Below are 6,229 nucleotides of genomic sequence, written 5' to 3'. Positions count from 1 at the left end.
AAGAACTGAGCTCGGCGTCGTTAACTGATCCTAGCTCAGTCCAAACTTGGTACGGATCGGATTCAGAGGGCTAGTGTTAATGGGGCAATAGTATGTTAAGTTAAAGTTAAGGTTGTTACTTCCTGGTTCCCTCTCTGTGGCTTTCTGTCATCAGAATTCCTCCATGCAACTGGACACTCATCTATGTTTGCTGGTGATATCTGGCTGCCTTACACCCTCAGAACTTCAACCACTCAATGAGTCCCTGCTCTTTCCCTTTGCTCTCTCACTGCTAGATCATTCATCACTTCATTTATACCTATGTTCAATAAAACATATTTCTTTTCATTTTCATTTCTATCCTGAGAGTCCTTCTTACATATTGGTTGGAAAGCTAGAAAAAAGCATGACAGTGATAAACAAGTTGCAAACATCTTCTTTGGACTGTAACAGCACTGGGAGTGCTAACCATTAGTTGTCAAATATGCTAACATTGATATCTGCTTGGCAGCTTGTCAATGGTGCTAGACTTCATAATTTCTAAGGAGTCTGGCTTTCACTAGTTCGGTCCTCTCCAGTTCAAAATTTAAAGGTACAACTACAACTTTTTCATTAAATGAAATCAAAATAATATATGCAGAACTTCAAGAGTGGTTCAAAACAAAATAATTAACTTGTACTGAAAAATAACATATAGTTAATGAATAAGTGTTTCATAAATTTTGACAGGTCCAAAATATACAAATACGTAATTTTTGTTATGAAGCTTTAACAAAAGAAGTTTCTACACCAATAGGAATAGAAGGTCAAGGTCACATTAGATGAAGCTCCAGTGCTAACAGATCCTAGTAGCTCCTGAAAAATTACGCCCATTTCTCAGTTTTAAGCCAAAAAAAAAAAAAAAAACATGCATTCAATCAAGCTTTTTAGAGCTGGTACAGTCTTAAGGCAGCAAAGGTACTAGCAGACTATTCTTATCAATTTTTCAATTAGCTGGTTGTGATGGCCAAACCCATGGCCACACCTTAAGTCTGTACCATATATGCACCTTTATTTAATCCATGCACATTCTTTGGTTTGCAATACATCTTTATTCTTAGTTCAAATGCATGTGTTCTACACATTTAGTTGACTGTATTTGGTTGCACTCATTCATATTTCTTTCTTGTTTTTGTCACTTATCTGTTTCCTACCTTCTATGTTGCCTAGGAGTTTGGTCAGACAAAAGATGACAGCCAAGGCTCAGATCTGCTAAATGCCAGAGGGGACATTGGCCTGTTCCATCAGCTGCTGCTAAAAGGTTGGAATTTTAATTTTCCTTTTCTCATTTTTGCTTTTTCCACTTAGGATTTGTTTTGCGATTGGTGTGTTTTCATTTTTCTAAGATGTAGATTCGTTTATTGCCAAACCTGACTGTACTGCTTTGGTTTGTGATTGTTTGTTTGTCATGATTGGTTTAAGAGAAGTGACCCACATGCAGAGAACCACTCAGAGACCAAGGGAAAAAGTTTAACAGGTTTATTAAATGTAGATGAATAACAGAAGTTGGATCTGGAACTCAGTGGACTGGTGAACCGGAACTGGAAAGTCTGAAGGGGAGGTCACATTGATCAGTTCAGGGTCCGTAGGAAATTTGACTGAGGCTTGAATATTACTGAAGAGGGACTCACGTTTGAGGGGACTCTTGTCAATCCTTGAATCCAGCTTGTGGGGGTTAATCCAGAGAAGAGGGAACTTGTTGGAGAGCGGACAGATAGACAAGCGTTAGACCAAGAGGAGTAAAGGAGCGGACTGTCACATGGGTATCCGATGAGGACTTGAACGGATCATGTGAAGGTTTACCCCTGCTCAGTATGTACCCAGTTAATTCTTCCAGGGGGAGAAGGCCCAGGTATCCAGTAACTCAGGAAGGCTTCCTGCCAAAGAGCAAAGACAAAAATTAGATAAGACTCAGAGAAAAAAAGCTTAGGTTAGACTCAGCTAATCTCAGCTTGGCTTGAGTACCCAAAACTGGCAAACACTCTGGCGTCGAGGTAGTGACAGCCCACTGCTCAAATACTCCTCCAGTAATGATACAACGAGCCGCAGGTGTGCAGGGAGGCCCAACGAGGACAGTGCACCACCTGGTGGTGGAGAGGGAAAAACACACAAACAATCCACACAAACTGGATTCCTAACATTGTTTAGTTTGACTTACCCCTATTGTGTTAATGGTCTGATCAGCCAGTGTATATATACCCTCGTGGGTCATTTCTTTGATAGGTCAGTTTTGTTTGTTTATGCAGTCAGTTAGTTTGGGCATGGTTTGGTTGAGTTAAATTTTCTCTTTTTTAGGTTGGCCTCTTTTATGGCTTGAACCCATGTATTTTTTGTAAGTTTCTTTTTTGGTTTAAAAATAAAAACCCAATTTTTGTATTACTTCCTGTGACTCCTCATGCTTCTTACCTCGGTCCCTCACACTGGTGAAGCAGGAGGGTGAGTCTGGGGATAGTGGCAGGTGTTTGACTGGGGCGGTACACCTGTGGAATGTTAATGCAGATGTACTAAGGTCCTTACATTATACTGAAGAAAAAGGTGTTCAAAAAGCGTTTTTACGGTTTTATTTATCAGCTTTCGAAATGCATGAGATGAAATGTTGGTAATGTTGCCTCATTTTACATTTTGGTAACAGATGTCATCATGTTCAGCTGTGCACATTATAACAGCATAACTGCATTTTAATTGAAATAAATTCAATTTCAACCCAGCATTTTTTAGAGTGCTGCCTGGTTCATATAAAAGCTCAAACACAAATAGCTCCTGATTGCCAGGATGTTATCAGAGGATAGAATGTTCCCGATATTAACTTTGCACAAAATACAGATTATAGCAACACCATTATCTGTTACACACTTTGTGTGGGGAACTCACTGTACTTAGAGCACTATGTCATACCCTGTGTTTCTGTTTTTACACAAACATGAACTTTTGAGAGGAAAAGTCCGGAATTACTCACACATCAGAGAACGTCAGCAGTGGGAGTCTTGATATATTTCAAAAATAAAAGTGTCAGCGTTTTCCTTCTCTGCAGATGTGAAGGTAAAAAAGGGGCCACTGCAGAGCTGTGAAAAGCTTATTAGCAACAGACCTGCCTTCTGGGAATTATTTCTTCCTTTATTCTCCATCTCTGGCCTTACGTGTCCCCCCCTTTCTGCTTATAAATAATAAATGGAAGATTTACTTTCAAGCTATTTTTACCCGTCTTTTCTAAGGAATAAATGCTATCTAAAATTGTGTGAGAAAAAAAATCTAACAGCAGGTCAGCTATAAAGAGTTTGTAAATGACAGCAGGGATAAAAAAAAAAGATCAAATCAATCCAGAAACTTAACAGAAAGTCACATTCAAAGCTTTATTTATAGGAACAAAGATATATGCTGTGTTTCTTTGACCAGTTTAAAACAATTGGATGTATTTGTGTTGCTTTCTTCTTTTTTCGACAAAGGACACCCATGAAACTTCCCATGAAACAGGTCATAAACTAAAAAATATGAGTCATGGAATAACTTTTAAAAAGTACGCTTTGATGTCATTGTGAGTTAAATTAACCCCCACCCCCCCATCCAGTACTTTTTTCTTCTCAGCAGCTCAACATTATGTTTACTCTCCCCCTTCAGGTAAACAACGTTAGTAACCAGATATAAACAAGCTATTTTTCATGTCTGATATGATCAAAAGTTCCTGTTAGTTTACAGGAAGCTGCTTCCTTTGTTTTTCTGCAGAGCGATAAGGATGATCTGAGCGACCTGCAGATTTAAACAATTGTGCTCATTGTGAGGGGAGCTATACATTCAGCCTCACATAAAACTAAAAAAACCTACAGAGCTCTGCTGATTTATTGGCACCCATGGTAAAGCTGTGCAAAAATCAAAACAGCCTCTTTTTTAAATCTTTCGTCTTTATATTAAAATATTTGGAAAAATCCGTCCTCTGACATGAATACGTTTCTCTAGTGAGAGGAAACAATCCAAGATACCGCAATAACTGACACCTTTACTAATCATTTAAAGTAAGGAGCACTGATTTGATCTGAGCTCTATGAAATATTAATCCCTTTATGTTGCCCTGGGGTATATTTACATATGACAGCAGGAGTCCAGTTTCTTTCAGTCGCTGGTAGATAGAATGGATGGGAAGACATCTAGAACCGTAACAAAGAGGAGCATCATATGGTTTACTAGGTGACAACAACAACCTCATAATGTCAACTATTATGTCTGGATTGAGAAAAAAAAAAAAACGACAAAAATAAAGGTTTAAAAATATACAACTTTGCTGCGAATGTAATTGAAAATGTTTGCTTAGATCAGATGAGGTCAATACTACGGGTGGGAATGGGGCGAAACAAAGGCTGAACATGTGGGAAACCATCTCATTCTCTTTCACATACGGCGGTGGATCTGTGATGCTGTGGGCCTGTGTCTCTTCCAAAGGTCCTGCAAACACTTTTAGAGTCATGGCATCATGGAGTCTTTGAAACACAAGGAGGAGGTTGGCCTATGCTGGTAAATGGAGAATGTTTATCTTTCTCTATAGAAATAGTTCTCTAGATCCATAGTCACTCTATCTTTCATTGCTATCTAAGTCCCTATACACCAATGCTATAGAAAACATGTGGTTTAGAGAAATTCTGGACCATCTAAAGAGACTGTGCAAAGATGAACGATCAAAGATCCCCTCTGTTCTTATTTTTCTGATTTTATTATATTTTACTTATTACCAAACTATTCATATTTTAAAACAGTATCAGTTCTTTGTATATACTGCTGTAAAGAAATCACTCTATGGTCTTTCTGCTCTACCTTTGATGCTAAGTATGAGTATGTAGAGTCTCTCCAGGAAAAAAGGGGTTTGCAAAACAACGTTCAGTTTATATATTTCTTATACCCTGTAAACAATAAACATTGACTTTTGATAATCTACAAGTAAAAATGTATACCGTATATAGATATCTATATTTATTTTTAATTAAACCATAAAGATAGCAGCTGCAAATATTCTAATGCATACTATAAAACATCTATAACAGAGCTCTTTTGTATAATATCCATTCTTGGCAGTAAGAAGATTTTATTCAAAAAATTATGTAGCTAAAAAAAGAGACATAAAAATCCCCTCTGAGCGAAGATGGGAATCAAACCATGATGGACAGCTCCCCAACTCCATCAGATGTACTTTTATTTTGAAACATTCCTGATGAATCTGTGGGAAAATGGCTGAAGACAGGCATAACACAGGAAATTAGGCTTGAACTCACCATTAACCTCACATACGTTTCAGGCAGATGGCAGCATTATGGGCTGTTTGGAGGAGTTTGTCACCCTTTATTACAAACTGGATTTATTTAGTCTTGAAACAATAACCTTCCAACCATTTCCCTGGATTAAAGAAAAATATCTTGATTGGTTGAACCAACAAACCTTTTAAGAAAATCATTCAAGTAAAATTATCTGCAAGGAAATCTGGGAATCAGGAGAAAAAAGATAGTAAATAACTAACAATAAGGTTATAAGGTGTAGAGTTCATTTATTTCTCACTATAAAGCTGCTCGCAAAAATAAACTATTTGGTTGACAAATGCAACTGCTTTTCATTTAATAGAAGGGATGGGAAAACTTTTATATCCCTGTTACACATCATATTCTTTAGATATCAGAGACTAAAAATGACAGAATGTAGTTTTTCTAACCTGATTTACAAAGAAAATAAATCTAACCTGTGTATCAAAATATTACAGCATGCCCTCATAAATGTCACATTAGATTAAAGTTTTAAATTATGGAATAAACTCTTCCTTTATTAGGTTGGTTTAATATTACAAGAATAAAATAATAATAAAAGAGATTTTGATACATTCGTTTGGATCAGCACTTATAAGGTATCTCCATAACTCAGGCTGGTTTGACCAGACTGCTGATCAGGAATGACACAGTTGTTTAAAATAAGTCTGCTTTCTTGACTTTATTGAGCTTCTAAACTCTGTAGCATTTGTGTTTATGTTGACTGAAGTTAGGGCTTTTCCAGAAGCTTAAATATATTTCTAGATTTAACCAAACCCAACCATATTTGATGTGCGCCTGCGTTTATCAACCTGCTGGAACTCTAACCAAGTTTTAACCGTCTAACTGTTCCTCAGTTAGAGGTCGACTTGTGATTTTAAGATGTTATCAAATTTATGTCGCCAATTGGAATGGAACAGTCCACCACCAAAATG

Source organism: Cyprinodon tularosa, unplaced genomic scaffold (genome assembly GCF_016077235.1).
Source record: "Cyprinodon tularosa strain WSP-4 unplaced genomic scaffold, ASM1607723v1 ctg885, whole genome shotgun sequence".
NCBI lineage: Eukaryota > Metazoa > Chordata > Actinopteri > Cyprinodontiformes > Cyprinodontidae > Cyprinodon > Cyprinodon tularosa.
The sequence above is the reverse complement of the archived record's forward strand: the minus strand, read 5'-3'. Positions refer to the sequence as shown.